The sequence below is a fragment of the Hyla sarda genome, unplaced genomic scaffold, assembly GCF_029499605.1.
Source record: "Hyla sarda isolate aHylSar1 unplaced genomic scaffold, aHylSar1.hap1 scaffold_493, whole genome shotgun sequence".
Classification (NCBI taxonomy): Eukaryota; Metazoa; Chordata; class Amphibia; order Anura; family Hylidae; genus Hyla; species Hyla sarda.
Window position 1 is genome coordinate 155414 of NW_026610504.1, and position 25618 is coordinate 181031.

Below are 25618 nucleotides of genomic sequence, written 5' to 3' on the forward strand. Positions count from 1 at the left end.
GGGTGGTGCACTGTACCCGAAGATACTGCCATATCGGGTCAATGCATAGGGCGACGGAAGCAAGCTTCGAAATCGGCCCCCGTTCTCAAAAATCCATTTAATATATGGTCCCCAGATAGGGGACGTATCAGATATTAAACTGATAAGAACAGATACTACACTTGATCTTAGCCAAAAGGCCGAGAAGCGATAACCGTGAAAGGGGCGGGCCCAACAAGGTGCCCTTCATGGGCACTATCACTGCTTGCTGTCAGGGAGGCTGCCAGACAATTTTCCATGCACACTCTGGGCTGGGGGGCAGTCAACCACCAGTACACACAGCAGAACCTAAACCCATACCATTATTGCTAAGCAGCAAGACAGGGGCCCATTGCACTCCCACGGGGCCTTTTTAAATGCAATCCATAACCCGGATTTGCCAGGAACCCTTCTTACTCCTCCTACTTGCATGTGACACTGGGCTTAGGATCTGCATAGGAAACACACACACAAGCACACACCTACCTTTGTTGCCTGCAGATGCCTCCTTGGCTGTCCCCAAACGGTATCAAACCAACACCCACGGGAAGCTGTAAGCATAGAGGACATGCCTGCACCCCATTGGACTTACCTGTGTGGGTTAAACCCGGGTTATTTGACAACCTATGGCGGTGATGGTTCTGCTCAGGCAGAGCAGTGCTGATGCTCCTCATAAAGCTGTCGCTGCTGTGAAGGTTCTAGGTGACATCACAAATCCCTATGGTTACATACACAACAAAGCTGGGTTGTTGTTGTTTACACTCTGCAAGGCCTGTGGAAGTGAGTGACATCATAGCACTGTAGTTCTGAGGGTTCTAGATGGATGCAACAATCTCCTGTTGCTTCTATGAAGGCCATAATAGACGACATCACCAAACAGCTCCATAGTCACATACACAGCAAAGGAGAGATGTTGTTTACACCTAGTGATGTCAGTGGTATTGAGTGACATCACAGCACAGTGCTAAGGCTCCTGGGCCTGGACACAGCAGCGGCTGCAATATCTCAACGGAGAATACGTTTATATATATGTGTGTGTGTGCGCGTATATATATATATATATATATATATATATATATATATATATTTCTCCGCCGAAATCACTTTTAAACCCATTTCCACCTTTTTTTCCCTTCTCTTCCTCTTACTTTTTTTTCACGTTTTTTTACGTTTTTCTCCTTTTCGCCTCTTTTCTGGGCGTATTATTCTTCTTTTTCTTCTTTTTTTTCGTCTAATGCATACCCCATCAGTGCAGCAATGCTTATTCAATACCGCCAGCAGATGGAGACACTGGGGGATAATTTTCTAAGGATTTATACTGATTTTTCCTGTCTGAATTTGTCGCACAGAAAGTTGCAGGCCAAATATGTGTGACATTTCTGCGACTTTAGCTTCTAGAGCATTTTTACAACATTATACATAGGTGCTGAATACATAAAAAGCGACTGTTCAGCGACAGACAAGTCGCATCGGCTGAAAGTAGGCCAGAATGTCAGTCCATGTTGGAGCAGGTTTAGATACAGTCTAAAGTATAGATCTCAAAGTCTGTGCACAGAATTTAGCAAGGGCCTCGCACCTTCTGATGCATCAGGTAGGTGCACAATAGCATAGCCTAACCCTCTGTACTTTGGTCTATATTGATGCGGGACATAGACAGCCAGCTGATGACCAATCCATTAGTGCAATGGATGGCTGGAAGCATTTGTCTTTGCCTTTGCAATACCACAGAAGCAATGCATGGTCAATGTACAGCAATGACACACCTGTGTGAACAGCCAGGAGACCCCCCCCCCCCCCCATGTTATGTTACATAGTTACATAGTTAGTACGGTCGAAAAAAGACATATGTCCATCAAGTTCAACCAGGGAATTAAGGGGTAGGGGTGTGGCGCGATATTGGGGAAGGGATGAGATTTTATATTTCTTCATAAGCATTAATCTTATTTTGTCAATTAGGAACATTCAGCACCCACCCGCTATCAAGGCAGCTGCCTATCATGTCATGCCCTACCTGCACAGGTGTGCTGGCTACTCAAATGATCCAATTAAGGAGGCCATTTAGTCAGCAGCAGCAGAAGTCCTGTGCCTGGACGCTCCAACAGCGGCCAGACACAAGCAGAAGCAGAAGCAGCAGAAGCAGCAGCAGCACCACCTTTTGTTTTTTGGCTGCAGCAGCAGCAAGGCCCACAGGGCTGGCTAGCTGGCTAGCCAGCAAGCAGGTAGCAATGAAAGTAGGAATCTTTCTTTTTAACCCTGTAAGGGGGTGGTGCACTGTACCCGAAGATACTGCCATATCGGGTCAATGCATAGGGCGACGGAAGCAAGCTTCGAAATCGGCCCCCGTTCTCAAAAATCCATTTAATATATGGTCCCCAGATAGGGGACGTATCAGATATTAAACTGATAAGAACAGATACTACACTTGATCTTAGCCAAAAGGCCGAGAAGCGATAACCGTGAAAGGGGCGGGCCCAACAAGGTGCCCTTCATGGGCACTATCACTGCTTGCTGTCAGGGAGGCTGCCAGACAATTTTCCATGCACACTCTGGGCTGGGGGGCAGTCAACCACCAGTACACACAGCAGAACCTAAACCCATACCATTATTGCTAAGCAGCAAGACAGGGGCCCATTGCACTCCCACGGGGCCTTTTTAAATGCAATCCATAACCCGGATTTGCCAGGAACCCTTCTTACTCCTCCTACTTGCATGTGACACTGGGCTTAGGATCTGCATAGGAAACACACACACAAGCACACACCTACCTTTGTTGCCTGCAGATGCCTCCTTGGCTGTCCCCAAACGGTATCAAACCAACACCCACGGGAAGCTGTAAGCATAGAGGACATGCCTGCACCCCATTGGACTTACCTGTGTGGGTTAAACCCGGGTTATTTGACAACCTATGGCGGTGATGGTTCTGCTCAGGCAGAGCAGTGCTGATGCTCCTCATAAAGCTGTCGCTGCTGTGAAGGTTCTAGGTGACATCACAAATCCCTATGGTTACATACACAACAAAGCTGGGTTGTTGTTGTTTACACTCTGCAAGGCCTGTGGAAGTGAGTGACATCATAGCACTGTAGTTCTGAGGGTTCTAGATGGATGCAACAATCTCCTGTTGCTTCTATGAAGGCCATAATAGACGACATCACCAAACAGCTCCATAGTCACATACACAGCAAAGGAGAGATGTTGTTTACACCTAGTGATGTCAGTGGTATTGAGTGACATCACAGCACAGTGCTAAGGCTCCTGGGCCTGGACACAGCAGCGGCTGCAATATCTCAACGGAGAATACGTTTATATATATGTGTGTGTGTGCGCGTATATATATATATATATATATATATATATATATATATATATATTTCTCCGCCGAAATCACTTTTAAACCCATTTCCACCTTTTTTTCCCTTCTCTTCCTCTTACTTTTTTTTCACGTTTTTTTACGTTTTTCTCCTTTTCGCCTCTTTTCTGGGCGTATTATTCTTCTTTTTCTTCTTTTTTTTCGTCTAATGCATACCCCATCAGTGCAGCAATGCTTATTCAATACCGCCAGCAGATGGAGACACTGGGGGATAATTTTCTAAGGATTTATACTGATTTTTCCTGTCTGAATTTGTCGCACAGAAAGTTGCAGGCCAAATATGTGTGACATTTCTGCGACTTTAGCTTCTAGAGCATTTTTACAACATTATACATAGGTGCTGAATACATAAAAAGCGACTGTTCAGCGACAGACAAGTCGCATCGGCTGAAAGTAGGCCAGAATGTCAGTCCATGTTGGAGCAGGTTTAGATACAGTCTAAAGTATAGATCTCAAAGTCTGTGCACAGAATTTAGCAAGGGCCTCGCACCTTCTGATGCATCAGGTAGATGCACAATAGCATAGCCTAACCCTCTGTACTTTGGTCTATATTGATGCGGGACATAGACAGCCAGCTGATGACCAATCCATTAGTGCAATGGATGGCTGGAAGCATTTGTCTTTGCCTTTGCAATACCACAGAAGCAATGCATGGTCAATGTACAGCAATGACACACCTGTGTGAACAGCCAGGAGACCCCCCCCCCCCCCCATGTTATGTTACATAGTTACATAGTTAGTACGGTCGAAAAAAGACATATGTCCATCAAGTTCAACCAGGGAATTAAGGGGTAGGGGTGTGGCGCGATATTGGGGAAGGGATGAGATTTTATATTTCTTCATAAGCATTAATCTTATTTTGTCAATTAGGAACATTCAGCACCCACCCGCTATCAAGGCAGCTGCCTATCATGTCATGCCCTACCTGCACAGGTGTGCTGGCTACTCAAATGATCCAATTAAGGAGGCCATTTAGTCAGCAGCAGCAGAAGTCCTGTGCCTGGACGCTCCAACAGCGGCCAGACACAAGCAGAAGCAGAAGCAGCAGAAGCAGCAGCAGCACCACCTTTTGTTTTTTGGCTGCAGCAGCAGCAAGGCCCACAGGGCTGGCTAGCTGGCTAGCCAGCAAGCAGGTAGCAATGAAAGTAGGAATCTTTCTTTTTAACCCTGTAAGGGGGTGGTGCACTGTACCCGAAGATACTGCCATATCGGGTCAATGCATAGGGCGACGGAAGCAAGCTTCGAAATCGGCCCCCGTTCTCAAAAATCCATTTAATATATGGTCCCCAGATAGGGGACGTATCAGATATTAAACTGATAAGAACAGATACTACACTTGATCTTAGCCAAAAGGCCGAGAAGCGATAACCGTGAAAGCGGCGGGCCCAACAAGGTGCCCTTCATGGGCACTATCACTGCTTGCTGTCAGGGAGGCTGCCAGACAATTTTCCATGCACACTCTGGGCTGGGGGGCAGTCAACCACCAGTACACACAGCAGAACCTAAACCCATACCATTATTGCTAAGCAGCAAGACAGGGGCCCATTGCACTCCCACGGGGCCTTTTTAAATGCAATCCATAACCCGGATTTGCCAGGAACCCTTCTTACTCCTCCTACTTGCATGTGACACTGGGCTTAGGATCTGCATAGGAAACACACACACAAGCACACACCTACCTTTGTTGCCTGCAGATGCCTCCTTGGCTGTCCCCAAACGGTATCAAACCAACACCCACGGGAAGCTGTAAGCATAGAGGACATGCCTGCACCCCATTGGACTTACCTGTGTGGGTTAAACCCGGGTTATTTGACAACCTATGGCGGTGATGGTTCTGCTCAGGCAGAGCAGTGCTGATGCTCCTCATAAAGCTGTCGCTGCTGTGAAGGTTCTAGGTGACATCACAAATCCCTATGGTTACATACACAACAAAGCTGGGTTGTTGTTGTTTACACTCTGCAAGGCCTGTGGAAGTGAGTGACATCATAGCACTGTAGTTCTGAGGGTTCTAGATGGATGCAACAATCTCCTGTTGCTTCTATGAAGGCCATAATAGACGACATCACCAAACAGCTCCATAGTCACATACACAGCAAAGGAGAGATGTTGTTTACACCTAGTGATGTCAGTGGTATTGAGTGACATCACAGCACAGTGCTAAGGCTCCTGGGCCTGGACACAGCAGCGGCTGCAATATCTCAACGGAGAATACGTTTATATATATGTGTGTGTGTGCGCGTATATATATATATATATATATATATATATATATATATATATATATATTTCTCCGCCGAAATCACTTTTAAACCCATTTCCACCTTTTTTTCCCTTCTCTTCCTCTTACTTTTTTTCACGTTTTTTTACGTTTTTCTCCTTTTCGCCTCTTTTCTGGGCGTATTATTCTTCTTTTTCTTCTTTTTTTTCGTCTAATGCATACCCCATCAGTGCAGCAATGCTTATTCAATACCGCCAGCAGATGGAGACACTGGGGGATAATTTTCTAAGGATTTATACTGATTTTTCCTGTCTGAATTTGTCGCACAGAAAGTTGCAGGCCAAATATGTGTGACATTTCTGCGACTTTAGCTTCTAGAGCATTTTTACAACATTATACATAGGTGCTGAATACATAAAAAGCGACTGTTCAGCGACAGACAAGTCGCATCGGCTGAAAGTAGGCCAGAATGTCAGTCCATGTTGGAGCAGGTTTAGATACAGTCTAAAGTATAGATCTCAAAGTCTGTGCACAGAATTTAGCAAGGGCCTCGCACCTTCTGATGCATCAGGTAGGTGCACAATAGCATAGCCTAACCCTCTGTACTTTGGTCTATATTGATGCGGGACATAGACAGCCAGCTGATGACCAATCCATTAGTGCAATGGATGGCTGGAAGCATTTGTCTTTGCCTTTGCAATACCACAGAAGCAATGCATGGTCAATGTACAGCAATGACACACCTGTGTGAACAGCCAGGAGACCCCCCCCCCCCATGTTATGTTACATAGTTACATAGTTAGTACGGTCGAAAAAAGACATATGTCCATCAAGTTCAACCAGGGAATTAAGGGGTAGGGGTGTGGCGCGATATTGGGGAAGGGATGAGATTTTATATTTCTTCATAAGCATTAATCTTATTTTGTCAATTAGGAACATTCAGCACCCACCCGCTATCAAGGCAGCTGCCTATCATGTCATGCCCTACCTGCACAGGTGTGCTGGCTACTCAAATGATCCAATTAAGGAGGCCATTTAGTCAGCAGCAGCAGAAGTCCTGTGCCTGGACGCTCCAACAGCGGCCAGACACAAGCAGAAGCAGAAGCAGCAGAAGCAGCAGCAGCACCACCTTTTGTTTTTTGGCTGCAGCAGCAGCAAGGCCCACAGGGCTGGCTAGCTGGCTAGCCAGCAAGCAGGTAGCAATGAAAGTAGGAATCTTTCTTTTTAACCCTGTAAGGGGGTGGTGCACTGTACCCGAAGATACTGCCATATCGGGTCAATGCATAGGGCGACGGAAGCAAGCTTCGAAATCGGCCCCCGTTCTCAAAAATCCATTTAATATATGGTCCCCAGATAGGGGACGTATCAGATATTAAACTGATAAGAACAGATACTACACTTGATCTTAGCCAAAAGGCCGAGAAGCGATAACCGTGAAAGGGGCGGGCCCAACAAGGTGCCCTTCATGGGCACTATCACTGCTTGCTGTCAGGGAGGCTGCCAGACAATTTTCCATGCACACTCTGGGCTGGGGGGCAGTCAACCACCAGTACACACAGCAGAACCTAAACCCATACCATTATTGCTAAGCAGCAAGACAGGGGCCCATTGCACTCCCACGGGGCCTTTTTAAATGCAATCCATAACCCGGATTTGCCAGGAACCCTTCTTACTCCTCCTACTTGCATGTGACACTGGGCTTAGGATCTGCATAGGAAACACACACACAAGCACACACCTACCTTTGTTGCCTGCAGATGCCTCCTTGGCTGTCCCCAAACGGTATCAAACCAACACCCACGGGAAGCTGTAAGCATAGAGGACATGCCTGCACCCCATTGGACTTACCTGTGTGGGTTAAACCCGGGTTATTTGACAACCTATGGCGGTGATGGTTCTGCTCAGGCAGAGCAGTGCTGATGCTCCTCATAAAGCTGTCGCTGCTGTGAAGGTTCTAGGTGACATCACAAATCCCTATGGTTACATACACAACAAAGCTGGGTTGTTGTTGTTTACACTCTGCAAGGCCTGTGGAAGTGAGTGACATCATAGCACTGTAGTTCTGAGGGTTCTAGATGGATGCAACAATCTCCTGTTGCTTCTATGAAGGCCATAATAGACGACATCACCAAACAGCTCCATAGTCACATACACAGCAAAGGAGAGATGTTGTTTACACCTAGTGATGTCAGTGGTATTGAGTGACATCACAGCACAGTGCTAAGGCTCCTGGGCCTGGACACAGCAGCGGCTGCAATATCTCAACGGAGAATACGTTTATATATATGTGTGTGTGTGCGCGTATATATATATATATATATATATATATATATATATTTCTCCGCCGAAATCACTTTTAAACCCATTTCCACCTTTTTTTCCCTTCTCTTCCTCTTACTTTTTTTTCACGTTTTTTTACGTTTTTCTCCTTTTCGCCTCTTTTCTGGGCGTATTATTCTTCTTTTTCTTCTTTTTTTTCGTCTAATGCATACCCCATCAGTGCAGCAATGCTTATTCAATACCGCCAGCAGATGGAGACACTGGGGGATAATTTTCTAAGGATTTATACTGATTTTTCCTGTCTGAATTTGTCGCACAGAAAGTTGCAGGCCAAATATGTGTGACATTTCTGCGACTTTAGCTTCTAGAGCATTTTTACAATATTATACATAGGTGCTGAATACATAAAAAGCGACTGTTCAGCGACAGACAAGTCGCATCAGCTGAAAGTAGGCCAGAATGTCAGTCCATGTTGGAGCAGGTTTAGATACAGTCTAAAGTATAGATCTCAAAGTCTGTGCACAGAATTTAGCAAGGGCCTCGCACCTTCTGATGCATCAGGTAGGTGCACAATAGCATAGCCTAACCCTCTGTACTTTGGTCTATATTGATGCGGGACATAGACAGCCAGCTGATGACCAATCCATTAGTGCAATGGATGGCTGGAAGCATTTGTCTTTGCCTTTGCAATACCACAGAAGCAATGCATGGTCAATGTACAGCAATGACACACCTGTGTGAACAGCCAGGAGACCCCCCCCCCCCCCATGTTATGTTACATAGTTAGTACGGTCGAAAAAAGACATATGTCCATCAAGTTCAACCAGGGAATTAAGGGGTAGGGGTGTGGCGCGATATTGGGGAAGGGATGAGATTTTATATTTCTTCATAAGCATTAATCTTATTTTGTCAATTAGGAACATTCAGCACCCACCCGCTATCAAGGCAGCTGCCTATCATGTCATGCCCTACCTGCACAGGTGTGCTGGCTACTCAAATGATCCAATTAAGGAGGCCATTTAGTCAGCAGCAGCAGAAGTCCTGTGCCTGGACGCTCCAACAGCGGCCAGACACAAGCAGAAGCAGAAGCAGCAGAAGCAGCAGCAGCACCACCTTTTGTTTTTTGGCTGCAGCAGCAGCAAGGCCCATAGGGCTGGCTAGCTGGCTAGCCAGCAAGCAGGTAGCAATGAAAGTAGGAATCTTTCTTTTTAACCCTGTAAGGGGGTGGTGCACTGTACCCGAAGATACTGCCATATCGGGTCAATGCATAGGGCGACGGAAGCAAGCTTCGAAATCGGCCCCCGTTCTCAAAAATCCATTTAATATATGGTCCCCAGATAGGGGACGTATCAGATATTAAACTGATAAGAACAGATTTTTTTTTTTTTTTTTTTATCTAAAGCCGAGGAACGTGCTTTCGATTCACCCAAAGTGCAAGAAAAAGTGCAAACGTGTTACACTAAAAAAACGTGCACAAAGGATGCGGTCTATCGCAAGCCCTTCTCCGATAGGAGAGAGGCCCCCCAACAAACCTTACCCTTCGCCTCCGGACCAAGAGGTACCTGCGAGGTTCCAGGTTCGATGTCCCTTTTCGCCGAAGCTACTAGGAGACCACAAATGCTCCCGGCATCCCCCTTGGCGTTAGCCAAGGTATCTGCCCGCAGAGCCGATTACGGTAGGTACCCTGCGAAGCAGGAGTACCCGGGGTGTTTGCAGGGAGGTGCGGAACCTAATGGCCACACACACCTCCCCTAGACCGCCAGGAGGGACACCCAGAAGGGCTACCGCATCCTGACAAATCCTGTGAACACACAACACGCAAAAAGTGACACAGTGAGACAAAAAATAAATAAATAAGTGAATGTGTGCAGATATACTGCCCGGACATCCGGCCGGATCTATAAAAATTTCTCTGATCCTAGCCAGAAGGCCGGGAATCAAGAGGTGAGTGCCACAAGGTGAAGAGATTATGGTGCCCGTGCTTCAACTCAGTGAGCCTATTCTCCCAGTGAGTTTCGGCACCTCGGGGTCACCACTCCCCGAGGCACAAAAGTACCTCGGCTCTAGACCCTCTCAGCCTCATGGCGAGACCCGGAGGGAACAGGTCACATCGGGGCAGCCGTCGAGCTGATTCCTCAGAACCAGCCCCGGAAAGCCCTGGTACACCTGCATCCTCCATGCAGCACCCATCCCCACCAGCATGAAAACTGATAAGAACAGATACTACACTTGATCTTAGCCAAAAGGCCGAGAAGCGATAACCGTGAAAGGGGCGGGCCCAACAAGGTGCCCTTCATGGGCACTATCACTGCTTGCTGTCAGGGAGGCTGCCAGACAATTTTCCATGCACACTCTGGGCTGGGGGGCAGTCAACCACCAGTACACACAGCAGAACCTAAACCCATACCATTATTGCTAAGCAGCAAGATAGGGGCCCATTGCACTCCCACGGGGCCTTTTTAAATGCAATCCATAACCCGGATTTGTCAGGAACCCTTCTTACTCCTCCTACTTGCATGTGACACTGGGCTTAGGATCTGCATAGGAAACACACACACAAGCACACACCTACCTTTGTTGCCTGCAGATGCCTCCTTGGCTGTCCCCAAACGGTATCAAACCAACACCCACGGGAAGCTGTAAGCATAGAGGACATGCCTGCACCCCATTGGACTTACCTGTGTGGGTTAAACCCGGGTTATTTGACAACCTATGGCGGTGATGGTTCTGCTCAGGCAGAGCAGTGCTGATGCTCCTCATAAAGCTGTCGCTGCTGTGAAGGTTCTAGGTGACATCACAAATCCCTATGGTTACATACACAACAAAGCTGGGTTGTTGTTGTTTACACTCTGCAAGGCCTGTGGAAGTGAGTGACATCATAGCACTGTAGTTCTGAGGGTTCTAGATGGATGCAACAATCTCCTGTTGCTTCTATGAAGGCCATAATAGACGACATCACCAAACAGCTCCATAGTCACATACACAGCAAAGGAGAGATGTTGTTTACACCTAGTGATGTCAGTGGTATTGAGTGACATCACAGCACAGTGCTAAGGCTCCTGGGCCTGGACACAGCAGCGGCTGCAATATCTCAACGGAGAATACGTTTATATATGTGTGTGTGTGTGCGCGTATATATATATATATATATATATATATATATATATATATATATTTCTCCGCCGAAATCACTTTTAAACCCATTTCCACCTTTTTTTCCCTTCTCTTCCTCTTACTTTTTTTTCACGTTTTTTTACGTTTTTCTCCTTTCCGCCTCTTTTCTGAGCGTATTATTCTTCTTTTTCTTCTTTTTTTTCGTCTAATGCATACCCCATCAGTGCAGCAATGCTTATTCAATACCGCCAGCAGATGGAGACACTGGGGGATAATTTTCTAAGGATTTATACTGATTTTTCCTGTCTGAATTTGTCGCACAGAAAGTTGCAGGCCAAATATGTGTGACATTTCTGCGACTTTAGCTTCTAGAGCATTTTTACAACATTATACATAGGTGCTGAATACATAAAAAGCGACTGTTCAGCGACAGACAAGTCGCATCGGCTGAAAGTAGGCCAGAATGTCAGTCCATGTTGGAGCAGGTTTAGATACAGTCTAAAGTATAGATCTCAAAGTCTGTGCACAGAATTTAGCAAGGGCCTCGCACCTTCTGATGCATCAGGTAGGTGCACAATAGCATAGCCTAACCCTCTGTACTTTGGTCTATATTGATGCGGGACATAGACAGCCAGCTGATGACCAATCCATTAGTGCAATGGATGGCTGGAAGCATTTGTCTTTGCCTTTGCAATACCACAGAAGCAATGCATGGTCAATGTACAGCAATGACACACCTGTGTGAACAGCCAGGAGACCCCCCCCCCCCCATGTTATGTTACATAGTTACATAGTTAGTACGGTCGAAAAAAGACATATGTCCATCAAGTTCAACCAGGGAATTAAGGGGTAGGGGTGTGGCGCGATATTGGGGAAGGGATGAGATTTTATATTTCTTCATAAGCATTAATCTTATTTTGTCAATTAGGAACATTCAGCACCCACCCGCTATCAAGGCAGCTGCCTATCATGTCATGCCCTACCTGCACAGGTGTGCTGGCTACTCAAATGATCCAATTAAGGAGGCCATTTAGTCAGCAGCAGCAGAAGTCCTGTGCCTGGACGCTCCAACAGCGGCCAGACACAAGCAGAAGCAGAAGCAGCAGAAGCAGCAGCAGCACCACCTTTTGTTTTTTGGCTGCAGCAGCAGCAAGGCCCACAGGGCTGGCTAGCTGGCTAGCCAGCAAGCAGGTAGCAATGAAAGTAGGAATCTTTCTTTTTAACCCTGTAAGGGGGTGGTGCACTGTACCCGAAGATACTGCCATATCGGGTCAATGCATAGGGCGACGGAAGCAAGCTTCGAAATCGGCCCCCGTTCTCAAAAATCCATTTAATATATGGTCCCCAGATAGGGGACGTATCAGATATTAAACTGATAAGAACAGATACTACACTTGATCTTAGCCAAAAGGCCGAGAAGCGATAACCGTGAAAGGGGCGGGCCCAACAAGGTGCCCTTCATGGGCACTATCACTGCTTGCTGTCAGGGAGGCTGCCAGACAATTTTCCATGCACACTCTGGGCTGGGGGGCAGTCAACCACCAGTACACACAGCAGAACCTAAACCCATACCATTATTGCTAAGCAGCAAGACAGGGGCCCATTGCACTCCCACGGGGCCTTTTTAAATGCAATCCATAACCCGGATTTGCCAGGAACCCTTCTTACTCCTCCTACTTGCATGTGACACTGGGCTTAGGATCTGCATAGGAAACACACACACAAGCACACACCTACCTTTGTTGCCTGCAGATGCCTCCTTGGCTGTCCCCAAACGGTATCAAACCAACACCCACGGGAAGCTGTAAGCATAGAGGACATGCCTGCACCCCATTGGACTTACCTGTGTGGGTTAAACCCGGGTTATTTGACAACCTATGGCGGTGATGGTTCTGCTCAGGCAGAGCAGTGCTGATGCTCCTCATAAAGCTGTCGCTGCTGTGAAGGTTCTAGGTGACATCACAAATCCCTATGGTTACATACACAACAAAGCTGGGTTGTTGTTGTTTACACTCTGCAAGGCCTGTGGAAGTGAGTGACATCATAGCACTGTAGTTCTGAGGGTTCTAGATGGATGCAACAATCTCCTGTTGCTTCTATGAAGGCCATAATAGACGACATCACCAAACAGCTCCATAGTCACATACACAGCAAAGGAGAGATGTTGTTTACACCTAGTGATGTCAGTGGTATTGAGTGACATCACAGCACAGTGCTAAGGCTCCTGGGCCTGGACACAGCAGCGGCTGCAATATCTCAACGGAGAATACGTTTATATATATGTGTGTGTGTGCGCGTATATATATATATATATATATATATATATATATATTTCTCCGCCGAAATCACTTTTAAACCCATTTCCACCTTTTTTTCCCTTCTCTTCCTCTTACTTTTTTTTCAAGTTTTTTTACGTTTTTCTCCTTTTCGCCTCTTTTCTGGGCGTATTATTCTTCTTTTTCTTCTTTTTTTTCGTCTAATGCATACCCCATCAGTGCAGCAATGCTTATTCAATACCGCCAGCAGATGGAGACACTGGGGGATAATTTTCTAAGGATTTATACTGATTTTTCCTGTCTGAATTTGTCGCACAGAAAGTTGCAGGCCAAATATGTGTGACATTTCTGCGACTTTAGCTTCTAGAGCATTTTTACAACATTATACATAGGTGCTGAATACATAAAAAGCGACTGTTCAGCGACAGACAAGTCGCATCGGCTGAAAGTAGGCCAGAATGTCAGTCCATGTTGGAGCAGGTTTAGATACAGTCTAAAGTATAGATCTCAAAGTCTGTGCACAGAATTTAGCAAGGGCCTCGCACCTTCTGATGCATCAGGTAGGTGCACAATAGCATAGCCTAACCCTCTGTACTTTGGTCTATATTGATGCGGGACATAGACAGCCAGCTGATGACCAATCCATTAGTGCAATGGATGGCTGGAAGCATTTGTCTTTGCCTTTGCAATACCACAGAAGCAATGCATGGTCAATGTACAGCAATGACACACCTGTGTGAACAGCCAGGAGACCCCCCCCCCCCCCATGTTATGTTACATAGTTACATAGTTAGTACGGTCGAAAAAAGACATATGTCCATCAAGTTCAACCAGGGAATTAAGGGGTAGGGGTGTGGCGCGATATTGGGGAAGGGATGAGATTTTATATTTCTTCATAAGCATTAATCTTATTTTGTCAATTAGGAACATTCAGCACCCACCCGCTATCAAGGCAGCTGCCTATCATGTCATGCCCTACCTGCACAGGTGTGCTGGCTACTCAAATGATCCAATTAAGGAGGCCATTTAGTCAGCAGCACCAGAAGTCCTGTGCCTGGACGCTCCAACAGCGGCCAGACACAAGCAGAAGCAGAAGCAGCAGAAGCAGCAGCAGCACCACCTTTTGTTTTTTGGCTGCAGCAGCAGCAAGGCCCACAGGGCTGGCTAGCTGGCTAGCCAGCAAGCAGGTAGCAATGAAAGTAGGAATCTTTCTTTTTAACCCTGTAAGGGGGTGGTGCACTGTACCCGAAGATACTGCCATATCGGGTCAATGCATAGGGCGACGGAAGCAAGCTTCGAAATCGGCCCCCGTTCTCAAAAATCCATTTAATATATGGTCCCCAGATAGGGGACGTATCAGATATTAAACTGATAAGAACAGATACTACACTTGATCTTAGCCAAAAGGCCGAGAAGCGATAACCGTGAAAGGGGCGGGCCCAACAAGGTGCCCTTCATGGGCACTATCACTGCTTGCTGTCAGGGAGGCTGCCAGACAATTTTCCATGCACACTCTGGGCTGGGGGGCAGTCAACCACCAGTACACACAGCAGAACCTAAACCCATACCATTATTGCTAAGCAGCAAGACAGGGGCCCATTGCACTCCCACGGGGCCTTTTTAAATGCAATCCATAACCCGGATTTGCCAGGAACCCTTCTTACTCCTCCTACTTGCATGTGACACTGGGCTTAGGATCTGCATAGGAAACACACACACAAGCACACACCTACCTTTGTTGCCTGCAGATGCCTCCTTGGCTGTCCCCAAACTGTATCAAACCAACACCCACGGGAAGCTGTAAGCATAGAGGACATGCTTGCACCCCATTGGACTTACCTGTGTGGGTTAAACCCGGGTTATTTGACAACCTATGGCGGTGATGGTTCTGCTCAGGCAGAGCAGTGCTGATGCTCCTCATAAAGCTGTCGCTGCTGTGAAGGTTCTAGGTGACATCACAAATCCCTATGGTTACATACACAACAAAGCTGGGTTGTTGTTGTTTACACTCTGCAAGGCCTGTGGAAGTGAGTGACATCATAGCACTGTAGTTCTGAGGGTTCTAGATGGATGCAACAATCTCCTGTTGCTTCTATGAAGGCCATAATAGACGACATCACCAAACAGCTCCATAGTCACATACACAGCAAAGGAGAGATGTTGTTTACACCTAGTGATGTCAGTGGTATTGAGTGACATCACAGCACAGTGCTAAGGCTCCTGGGCCTGGACACAGCAGCGGCTGCAATATCTCAACGGAGAATACGTTTATATATATGTGTGTGTGTGCGCGTATATATATATATATATATATATATATATATATATATATATATATATATATTTCTCCGCCGAAATCACTTTTAAACCCATTTCCACCTTTTTTTCCCTTCTCTTCCTCTTACTTTTTTTCACGTTTTTTTACGTTTTTCTCCTTTTCGCCTCTTTTCTGGGCGTATTATTCTTCTTTTTCTTCTTTTTTTTCGTCTAATGCATACCCCATCAGTGCAGCAATGCTTATTCAATACCGCCAGCAGATGGAGACACTGGGGGATAATTTTCTAAGGATTTATACTGATTTTTCCTGTCTGAATTTGTCGCACAGAAAGTTGCAGGCCAAATATGTGTGACATTTCTGCGACTTTAGCTTCTAGAGCATTTTTACAACATTATACATAGGTGCTGAATACATAAAAAGCGACTGTTCAGCGACAGACAAGTCGCATCGGCTGAAAGTAGGCCAGAATGTCAGTCCATGTTGGAGCAGGTTTAGATACAGTCTAAAGTATAGATCTCAAAGTCTGTGCACAGAATTTAGCAAGGGCCTCGCACCTTCTGATGCATCAGGTAGGTGCACAATAGCATAGCCTAACCCTCTGTACTTTGGTCTATATTGATGCGGGACATAGACAGCCAGCTGATGACCAATCCATTAGTGCAATGGATGGCTGGAAGCATTTGTCTTTGCCTTTGCAATACCACAGAAGCAATGCATGGTCAATGTACAGCAATGACACACCTGTGTGAACAGCCAGGAGACCCCCCCCCCCCCATGTTATGTTACATAGTTACATAGTTAGTACGGTCGAAAAAAGACATATGTCCATCAAGTTCAACCAGGGAATTAAGGGGTAGGGGTGTGGCGCGATATTGGGGAAGGGATGAGATTTTATATTTCTTCATAAGCATTAATCTTATTTTGTCAATTAGGAACATTCAGCACCCACCCGCTATCAAGGCAGCTGCCTATCATGTCATGCCCTACCTGCACAGGTGTGCTGGCTACTCAAATGATCCAATTAAGGAGGCCATTTAGTCAGCAGCAGCAGAAGTCCTGTGCCTGGACGCTCCAACAGCGGCCAGACACAAGCAGAAGCAGAAGCAGCAGAAGCAGCAGCAGCACCACCTTTTGTTTTTTGGCTGCAGCAGCAGCAAGGCCCACAGGGCTGGCTAGCTGGCTAGCCAGCAAGCAGGTAGCAATGAAAGTAGGAATCTTTCTTTTTAACCCTGTAAGGGGGTGGTGCACTGTACCCGAAGATACTGCCATATCGGGTCAATGCATAGGGCGACGGAAGCAAGCTTCGAAATCGGCCCCCGTTCTCAAAAATCCATTTAATATATGGTCCCCAGATAGGGGACGTATCAGATATTAAACTGATAAGAACAGATACTACACTTGATCTTAGCCAAAAGGCCGAGAAGCGATAACCGTGAAAGGGGCGGGCCCAACAAGGTGCCCTTCATGGGCACTATCACTGCTTGCTGTCAGGGAGGCTGCCAGACAATTTTCCATGCACACTCTGGGCTGGGGGGCAGTCAACCACCAGTACACACAGCAGAACCTAAACCCATACCATTATTGCTAAGCAGCAAGACAGGGGCCCATTGCACTCCCACGGGGCCTTTTTAAATGCAATCCATAACCCGGATTTGCCAGGAACCCTTCTTACTCCTCCTACTTGCATGTGACACTGGGCTTAGGATCTGCATAGGAAACACACACACAAGCACACACCTACCTTTGTTGCCTGCAGATGCCTCCTTGGCTGTCCCCAAACGGTATCAAACCAACACCCACGGGAAGCTGTAAGCATAGAGGACATGCCTGCACCCCATTGGACTTACCTGTGTGGGTTAAACCCGGGTTATTTGACAACCTATGGCGGTGATGGTTCTGCTCAGGCAGAGCAGTGCTGATGCTCCTCATAAAGCTGTCGCTGCTGTGAAGGTTCTAGGTGACATCACAAATCCCTATGGTTACATACACAACAAAGCTGGGTTGTTGTTGTTTACACTCTGCAAGGCCTGTGGAAGTGAGTGACATCATAGCACTGTAGTTCTGAGGGTTCTAGATGGATGCAACAATCTCCTGTTGCTTCTATGAAGGCCATAATAGACGACATCACCAAACAGCTCCATAGTCACATACACAGCAAAGGAGAGATGTTGTTTACACCTAGTGATGTCAGTGGTATTGAGTGACATCACAGCACAGTGCTAAGGCTCCTGGGCCTGGACACAGCAGCGGCTGCAATATCTCAACGGAGAATACGTTTATATATATGTGTGTGTGTGCGCGTATATATATATATATATATATATATATATATATATATTTCTCCGCCGAAATCACTTTTAAACCCATTTCCACCTTTTTTTCCCTTCTCTTCCTCTTACTTTTTTTTCACGTTTTTTTACGTTTTTCTCCTTTTCGCCTCTTTTCTGGGCGTATTATTCTTCTTTTTCTTCTTTTTTTTCGTCTAATGCATACCCCATCAGTGCAGCAATGCTTATTCAATACCGCCAGCAGATGGAGACACTGGGGGATAATTTTCTAAGGATTTATACTGATTTTTCCTGTCTGAATTTGTCGCACAGAAAGTTGCAGGCCAAATATGTGTGACATTTCTGCGACTTTAGCTTCTAGAGCATTTTTACAATATTATACATAGGTGCTGAATACATAAAAAGCGACTGTTCAGCGACAGACAAGTCGCATCAGCTGAAAGTAGGCCAGAATGTCAGTCCATGTTGGAGCAGGTTTAGATACAGTCTAAAGTATAGATCTCAAAGTCTGTGCACAGAATTTAGCAAGGGCCTCGCACCTTCTGATGCATCAGGTAGGTGCACAATAGCATAGCCTAACCCTCTGTACTTTGGTCTATATTGATGCGGGACATAGACAGCCAGCTGATGACCAATCCATTAGTGCAATGGATGGCTGGAAGCATTTGTCTTTGCCTTTGCAATACCACAGAAGCAATGCATGGTCAATGTACAGCAATGACACACCTGTGTGAACAGCCAGGAGACCCCCCCCCCCCCCATGTTATGTTACATAGTTAGTACGGTCGAAAAAAGACATATGTCCATCAAGTTCAACCAGGGAATTAAGGGGTAGGGGTGTGGCGCGATATTGGGGAAGGGATGAGATTTTATATTTCTTCATAAGCATTAATCTTATTTTGTCAATTAGGAACATTCAGCACCCACCCGCTATCAAGGCAGCTGCCTATCATGTCATGCCCTACCTGCACAGGTGTGCTGGCTACTCAAATGATCCAATTAAGGAGGCCATTTAGTCAGCAGCAGCAGAAGTCCTGTGCCTGGACGCTCCAACAGCGGCCAGACACAAGCAGAAGCAGAAGCAGCAGAAGCAGCAGCAGCACCACCTTTTGTTTTTTGGCTGCAGCAGCAGCAAGGCCCACAGGGCTGGCTAGCTGGCTAGCCAGCAAGCAGGTAGCAATGAAAGTAGGAATCTTTCTTTTTAACCCTGTAAGGGGGTGGTGCACTGTACCCGAAGATACTGCCATATCGGGTCAATGCATAGGGCGACGGAAGCAAGCTTCGAAATCGGCCCCCGTTCTCAAAAATCCATTTAATATATGGTCCCCAGATAGGGGACGTATCAGATATTAAACTGATAAGAACAGATTTTTTTTTTTTTTTTTTTATCTAAAGCCGAGGAACGTGCTTTCGATTCACCCAAAGTGCAAGAAAAAGTGCAAACGTGTTACACTAAAAAAACGTGCACAAAGGATGCGGTCTATCGCAAGCCCTTCTCCGATAGGAGAGAGGCCCCCCAACAAACCTTACCCTTCGCCTCCGGACCAAGAGGTACCTGCGAGGTTCCAGGTTCGATGTCCCTTTTCGCCGAAGCTACTAGGAGACCACAAATGCTCCCGGCATCCCCCTTGGCGTTAGCCAAGGTATCTGCCCGCAGAGCCGATTACGGTAGGTACCCTGCGAAGCAGGAGTACCCGGGGTGTTTGCAGGGAGGTGCGGAACCTAATGGCCACACACACCTCCCCTAGACCGCCAGGAGGGACACCCAGAAGGGCTACCGCATCCTGACAAATCCTGTGAACACACAACACGCAAAAAGTGACACAGTGAGACAAAAAATAAATAAATAAGTGAATGTGTGCAGATATACTGCCCGGACATCCGGCCGGATCTATAAAAATTTCTCTGATCCTAGCCAGAAGGCCGGGAATCAAGAGGTGAGTGCCACAAGGTGAAGAGATTATGGTGCCCGTGCTTCAACTCAGTGAGCCTATTCTCCCAGTGAGTTTCGGCACCTCGGGGTCACCACTCCCCGAGGCACAAAAGTACCTCGGCTCTAGACCCTCTCAGCCTCATGGCGAGACCCGGAGGGAACAGGTCACATCGGGGCAGCCGTCGAGCTGATTCCTCAGAACCAGCCCCGGAAAGCCCTGGTACACCTGCATCCTCCATGCAGCACCCATCCCCACCAGCATGAAAACTGATAAGAACAGATACTACACTTGATCTTAGCCAAAAGGCCGAGAAGCGATAACCGTGAAAGGGGCGGGCCCAACAAGGTGCCCTTCATGGGCACTATCACTGCTTGCTGTCAGGGAGGCTGCCAGACAATTTTCCATGCACACTCTGGGCTGGGGGGCAGTCAACCACCAGTACACACAGCAGAACCTAAACCCATACCATTATTGCTAAGCAGCAAGATAGGGGCCCATTGCACTCCCACGGGGCCTTTTTAAATGCAATCCATAACCCGGATTTGTCAGGAACCCTTCTTACTCCTCCTACTTGCATGTGACACTGGGCTTAGGATCTGCATAGGAAACACACACACAAGCACACACCTACCTTTGTTGCCTGCAGATGCCTCCTTGGCTGTCCCCAAACGGTATCAAACCAACACCCACGGGAAGCTGTAAGCATAGAGGACATGCCTGCACCCCATTGGACTTACCTGTGTGGGTTAAACCCGGGTTATTTGACAACCTATGGCGGTGATGGTTCTGCTCAGGCAGAGCAGTGCTGATGCTCCTCATAAAGCTGTCGCTGCTGTGAAGGTTCTAGGTGACATCACAAATCCCTATGGTTACATACACAACAAAGCTGGGTTGTTGTTGTTTACACTCTGCAAGGCCTGTGGAAGTGAGTGACATCATAGCACTGTAGTTCTGAGGGTTCTAGATGGATGCAACAATCTCCTGTTGCTTCTATGAAGGCCATAATAGACGACATCACCAAACAGCTCCATAGTCACATACACAGCAAAGGAGAGATGTTGTTTACACCTAGTGATGTCAGTGGTATTGAGTGACATCACAGCACAGTGCTAAGGCTCCTGGGCCTGGACACAGCAGCGGCTGCAATATCTCAACGGAGAATACGTTTATATATGTGTGTGTGTGTGCGCGTATATATATATATATATATATATATATATATATATATATATATTTCTCCGCCGAAATCACTTTTAAACCCATTTCCACCTTTTTTTCCCTTCTCTTCCTCTTACTTTTTTTTCACGTTTTTTTACGTTTTTCTCCTTTCCGCCTCTTTTCTGGGCGTATTATTCTTCTTTTTCTTCTTTTTTTTCGTCTAATGCATACCCCATCAGTGCAGCAATGCTTATTCAATACCGCCAGCAGATGGAGACACTGGGGGATAATTTTCTAAGGATTTATACTGATTTTTCCTGTCTGAATTTGTCGCACAGAAAGTTGCAGGCCAAATATGTGTGACATTTCTGCGACTTTAGCTTCTAGAGCATTTTTACAACATTATACATAGGTGCTGAATACATAAAAAGCGACTGTTCAGCGACAGACAAGTCGCATCGGCTGAAAGTAGGCCAGAATGTCAGTCCATGTTGGAGCAGGTTTAGATACAGTCTAAAGTATAGATCTCAAAGTCTGTGCACAGAATTTAGCAAGGGCCTCGCACCTTCTGATGCATCAGGTAGGTGCACAATAGCATAGCCTAACCCTCTGTACTTTGGTCTATATTGATGCGGGACATAGACAGCCAGCTGATGACCAATCCATTAGTGCAATGGATGGCTGGAAGCATTTGTCTTTGCCTTTGCAATACCACAGAAGCAATGCATGGTCAATGTACAGCAATGACACACCTGTGTGAACAGCCAGGAGACCCCCCCCCCCCCATGTTATGTTACATAGTTACATAGTTAGTACGGTCGAAAAAAGACATATGTCCATCAAGTTCAACCAGGGAATTAAGGGGTAGGGGTGTGGCGCGATATTGGGGAAGGGATGAGATTTTATATTTCTTCATAAGCATTAATCTTATTTTGTCAATTAGGAACATTCAGCACCCACCCGCTATCAAGGCAGCTGCCTATCATGTCATGCCCTACCTGCACAGGTGTGCTGGCTACTCAAATGATCCAATTAAGGAGGCCATTTAGTCAGCAGCAGCAGAAGTCCTGTGCCTGGACGCTCCAACAGCGGCCAGACACAAGCAGAAGCAGAAGCAGCAGAAGCAGCAGCAGCACCACCTTTTGTTTTTTGGCTGCAGCAGCAGCAAGGCCCACAGGGCTGGCTAGCTGGCTAGCCAGCAAGCAGGTAGCAATGAAAGTAGGAATCTTTCTTTTTAACCCTGTAAGGGGGTGGTGCACTGTACCCGAAGATACTGCCATATCGGGTCAATGCATAGGGCGACGGAAGCAAGCTTCGAAATCGGCCCCCGTTCTCAAAAATCCATTTAATATATGGTCCCCAGATAGGGGACGTATCAGATATTAAACTGATAAGAACAGATACTACACTTGATCTTAGCCAAAAGGCCGAGAAGCGATAACCGTGAAAGGGGCGGGCCCAACAAGGTGCCCTTCATGGGCACTATCACTGCTTGCTGTCAGGGAGGCTGCCAGACAATTTTCCATGCACACTCTGGGCTGGGGGGCAGTCAACCACCAGTACACACAGCAGAACCTAAACCCATACCATTATTGCTAAGCAGCAAGACAGGGGCCCATTGCACTCCCACGGGGCCTTTTTAAATGCAATCCATAACCCGGATTTGCCAGGAACCCTTCTTACTCCTCCTACTTGCATGTGACACTGGGCTTAGGATCTGCATAGGAAACACACACACAAGCACACACCTACCTTTGTTGCCTGCAGATGCCTCCTTGGCTGTCCCCAAACGGTATCAAACCAACACCCACGGGAAGCTGTAAGCATAGAGGACATGCCTGCACCCCATTGGACTTACCTGTGTGGGTTAAACCCGGGTTATTTGACAACCTATGGCGGTGATGGTTCTGCTCAGGCAGAGCAGTGCTGATGCTCCTCATAAAGCTGTCGCTGCTGTGAAGGTTCTAGGTGACATCACAAATCCCTATGGTTACATACACAACAAAGCTGGGTTGTTGTTGTTTACACTCTGCAAGGCCTGTGGAAGTGAGTGACATCATAGCACTGTAGTTCTGAGGGTTCTAGATGGATGCAACAATCTCCTGTTGCTTCTATGAAGGCCATAATAGACGACATCACCAAACAGCTCCATAGTCACATACACAGCAAAGGAGAGATGTTGTTTACACCTAGTGATGTCAGTGGTATTGAGTGACATCACAGCACAGTGCTAAGGCTCCTGGGCCTGGACACAGCAGCGGCTGCAATATCTCAACGGAGAATACGTTTATATATATGTGTGTGTGTGCGCGTATATATATATATATATATATATATATATATATATATTTCTCCGCCGAAATCACTTTTAAACCCATTTCCACCTTTTTTTCCCTTCTCTTCCTCTTACTTTTTTTTCAAGTTTTTTTACGTTTTTCTCCTTTTCGCCTCTTTTCTGGGCGTATTATTCTTCTTTTTCTTCTTTTTTTTCGTCTAATGCATACCCCATCAGTGCAGCAATGCTTATTCAATACCGCCAGCAGATGGAGACACTGGGGGATAATTTTCTAAGGATTTATACTGATTTTTCCTGTCTGAATTTGTCGCACAGAAAGTTGCAGGCCAAATATGTGTGACATTTCTGCGACTTTAGCTTCTAGAGCATTTTTACAACATTATACATAGGTGCTGAATACATAAAAAGCGACTGTTCAGCGACAGACAAGTCGCATCGGCTGAAAGTAGGCCAGAATGTCAGTCCATGTTGGAGCAGGTTTAGATACAGTCTAAAGTATAGATCTCAAAGTCTGTGCACAGAATTTAGCAAGGGCCTCGCACCTTCTGATGCATCAGGTAGGTGCACAATAGCATAGCCTAACCCTCTGTACTTTGGTCTATATTGATGCGGGACATAGACAGCCAGCTGATGACCAATCCATTAGTGCAATGGATGGCTGGAAGCATTTGTCTTTGCCTTTGCAATACCACAGAAGCAATGCATGGTCAATGTACAGCAATGACACACCTGTGTGAACAGCCAGGAGACCCCCCCCCCCCCATGTTATGTTACATAGTTACATAGTTAGTACGGTCGAAAAAAGACATATGTCCATCAAGTTCAACCAGGGAATTAAGGGGTAGGGGTGTGGCGCGATATTGGGGAAGGGATGAGATTTTATATTTCTTCATAAGCATTAATCTTATTTTGTCAATTAGGAACATTCAGCACCCACCCGCTATCAAGGCAGCTGCCTATCATGTCATGCCCTACCTGCACAGGTGTGCTGGCTACTCAAATGATCCAATTAAGGAGGCCATTTAGTCAGCAGCACCAGAAGTCCTGTGCCTGGACGCTCCAACAGCGGCCAGACACAAGCAGAAGCAGAAGCAGCAGAAGCAGCAGCAGCACCACCTTTTGTTTTTTGGCTGCAGCAGCAGCAAGGCCCACAGGGCTGGCTAGCTGGCTAGCCAGCAAGCAGGTAGCAATGAAAGTAGGAATCTTTCTTTTTAACCCTGTAAGGGGGTGGTGCACTGTACCCGAAGATACTGCCATATCGGGTCAATGCATAGGGCGACGGAAGCAAGCTTCGAAATCGGCCCCCGTTCTCAAAAATCCATTTAATATATGGTCCCCAGATAGGGGACGTATCAGATATTAAACTGATAAGAACAGATACTACACTTGATCTTAGCCAAAAGGCCGAGAAGCGATAACCGTGAAAGGGGCGGGCCCAACAAGGTGCCCTTCATGGGCACTATCACTGCTTGCTGTCAGGGAGGCTGCCAGACAATTTTCCATGCACACTCTGGGCTGGGGGGCAGTCAACCACCAGTACACACAGCAGAACCTAAACCCATACCATTATTGCTAAGCAGCAAGACAGGGGCCCATTGCACTCCCACGGGGCCTTTTTAAATGCAATCCATAACCCGGATTTGCCAGGAACCCTTCTTACTCCTCCTACTTGCATGTGACACTGGGCTTAGGATCTGCATAGGAAACACACACACAAGCACACACCTACCTTTGTTGCCTGCAGATGCCTCCTTGGCTGTCCCCAAACTGTATCAAACCAACACCCACGGGAAGCTGTAAGCATAGAGGACATGCTTGCACCCCATTGGACTTACCTGTGTGGGTTAAACCCGGGTTATTTGACAACCTATGGCGGTGATGGTTCTGCTCAGGCAGAGCAGTGCTGATGCTCCTCATAAAGCTGTCGCTGCTGTGAAGGTTCTAGGTGACATCACAAATCCCTATGGTTACATACACAACAAAGCTGGGTTGTTGTTGTTTACACTCTGCAAGGCCTGTGGAAGTGAGTGACATCATAGCACTGTAGTTCTGAGGGTTCTAGATGGATGCAACAATCTCCTGTTGCTTCTATGAAGGCCATAATAGACGACATCACCAAACAGCTCCATAGTCACATACACAGCAAAGGAGAGATGTTGTTTACACCTAGTGATGTCAGTGGTATTGAGTGACATCACAGCACAGTGCTAAGGCTCCTGGGCCTGGACACAGCAGCGGCTGCAATATCTCAACGGAGAATACGTTTATATATATGTGTGTGTGTGCGCGTATATATATATATATATATATATATATATATATATATATTTCTCCGCCGAAATCACTTTTAAACCCATTTCCACCTTTTTTTCCCTTCTCTTCCTCTTACTT

The 25618-nt window shown here is 46.6% G+C and overlaps 11 non-coding genes and 2 pseudogenes across 11 annotated transcripts; all 13 read right to left on the reverse strand.

The window, feature by feature from the left end:
- On the reverse strand, positions 1–191 carry LOC130337325 (U2 spliceosomal RNA). The gene has a single exon (XR_008878237.1). It is a non-coding gene; the product is annotated as a U2 spliceosomal RNA (small nuclear RNA).
- A 2088-nt stretch (positions 192–2279) lies between these two features.
- LOC130337213 (U2 spliceosomal RNA) lies at positions 2280–2470 on the reverse strand. The gene has a single exon (XR_008878151.1). It is a non-coding gene; the product is annotated as a U2 spliceosomal RNA (small nuclear RNA).
- A 2090-nt stretch (positions 2471–4560) lies between these two features.
- On the reverse strand, positions 4561–4751 carry LOC130337214 (U2 spliceosomal RNA). Its single transcript, XR_008878152.1, has one exon. It is a non-coding gene; the product is annotated as a U2 spliceosomal RNA (small nuclear RNA).
- Positions 4752–6841: 2090 nt separating this feature from the next.
- Positions 6842–7032, reverse strand: LOC130337216 (U2 spliceosomal RNA). Its single transcript, XR_008878153.1, has one exon. It is a non-coding gene; the product is annotated as a U2 spliceosomal RNA (small nuclear RNA).
- A 2073-nt stretch (positions 7033–9105) lies between these two features.
- LOC130337252 (U2 spliceosomal RNA) lies at positions 9106–9290 on the reverse strand. The gene has a single exon (XR_008878184.1). It is a non-coding gene; the product is annotated as a U2 spliceosomal RNA (small nuclear RNA).
- A 692-nt stretch (positions 9291–9982) lies between these two features.
- LOC130337266 (U2 spliceosomal RNA) lies at positions 9983–10142 on the reverse strand (annotated as a pseudogene).
- A 2088-nt stretch (positions 10143–12230) lies between these two features.
- On the reverse strand, positions 12231–12421 carry LOC130337217 (U2 spliceosomal RNA). Its single transcript, XR_008878154.1, has one exon. It is a non-coding gene; the product is annotated as a U2 spliceosomal RNA (small nuclear RNA).
- Positions 12422–14502: 2081 nt separating this feature from the next.
- On the reverse strand, positions 14503–14693 carry LOC130337218 (U2 spliceosomal RNA). The gene has a single exon (XR_008878155.1). It is a non-coding gene; the product is annotated as a U2 spliceosomal RNA (small nuclear RNA).
- Positions 14694–16788: 2095 nt separating this feature from the next.
- Positions 16789–16979, reverse strand: LOC130337220 (U2 spliceosomal RNA). The gene has a single exon (XR_008878157.1). It is a non-coding gene; the product is annotated as a U2 spliceosomal RNA (small nuclear RNA).
- Positions 16980–19054: 2075 nt separating this feature from the next.
- LOC130337253 (U2 spliceosomal RNA) lies at positions 19055–19239 on the reverse strand. The gene has a single exon (XR_008878185.1). It is a non-coding gene; the product is annotated as a U2 spliceosomal RNA (small nuclear RNA).
- A 692-nt stretch (positions 19240–19931) lies between these two features.
- On the reverse strand, positions 19932–20091 carry LOC130337267 (U2 spliceosomal RNA; annotated as a pseudogene).
- A 2088-nt stretch (positions 20092–22179) lies between these two features.
- Positions 22180–22370, reverse strand: LOC130337222 (U2 spliceosomal RNA). Its single transcript, XR_008878158.1, has one exon. It is a non-coding gene; the product is annotated as a U2 spliceosomal RNA (small nuclear RNA).
- Positions 22371–24452: 2082 nt separating this feature from the next.
- Positions 24453–24643, reverse strand: LOC130337223 (U2 spliceosomal RNA). Its single transcript, XR_008878159.1, has one exon. It is a non-coding gene; the product is annotated as a U2 spliceosomal RNA (small nuclear RNA).
- Between the last annotated feature and the right edge of the window lie 975 nt (positions 24644–25618).